This window comes from Rhyacophila brunnea, unplaced genomic scaffold (genome assembly GCF_057557595.1).
Source record: "Rhyacophila brunnea isolate RB1 unplaced genomic scaffold, BYU_Rbru_1.0 scaffold_113, whole genome shotgun sequence".
NCBI lineage: Eukaryota > Metazoa > Arthropoda > Insecta > Trichoptera > Rhyacophilidae > Rhyacophila > Rhyacophila brunnea.
This window is the reverse complement of record NW_028232767.1, coordinates 347,701-348,636: the sequence shown is the minus strand read 5'-3', so window position 1 is coordinate 348,636 and position 936 is coordinate 347,701.

The window sequence follows — 936 nt, the reverse complement described above, 5'->3', positions numbered from 1 at the left end:
CAAAAACGTATTTCGGCTCCTTATTTGTTTAGCATTTATTGTATCAGAATCTTATTAAAAAAACATATTTTTCTAACCCATTACATATCACAACATAAAAATATATATTTTATAATAAATTCCTATGCAATAAAAACATTTACTTGTTTCTTTAATCCTTTTTAAAAAATTATATTATTAAAGCTCCCATTCATACTAAAAACAGCTTTCTTAGCCCTTATAATTATAATCTACATTTCTGTGCCAAATTTCTAACTGTATATGTTTATTTTTAGAACATAATTTTTAAAAAAAGTTTGTTCTCTGAAGAAGATTTTTCTTCCAAAATTAATTGTTATAGAAAGATTTTTTATATAAGAAGACATTGCCGACTCTCTCAATATGTCTGATTTATTTCCTTTTGAATTTTTTTATCGGTACACTTTAAGGTTCAAATGCAACAATTTTACATTGTGTCGAAAGATATGATGGCAAAAATTTCCTTTATTCCCGCTATTCATTTTATTATTGAAATCAGAATTTATATATTTCAAAAAAAAAAGATTAGAGATTAAAATATTCGTTGAATTATTTTAATTTCATCCTAAATATCATTTATATCTCGGAATTACTAGATTTAGTAGGAATTAAGTAACGATCCGGTAAATTCTGGCATATTATTAAGTTTATTTTTTGCTTGTGATCAAAAAATTTATTTTTATTAGATTTGAATTTCCGCATAGTCAAATTAAGCAAAAGAAAACATGGTTCTAAAACCAAATCAGACTTTTCAACTTAATTCAAACGATAAATATTATATTAATAATTAATAAGAAGAAAGAAAAACTTAAATTGTTAATGTGCAATGAATGGTGCACGAATGAAAATATTTAAACAAAAAAAAGATTATTTTTGATGATGCAAAGGCTAAACGCATAGATGTCAAAAACTAAAAAG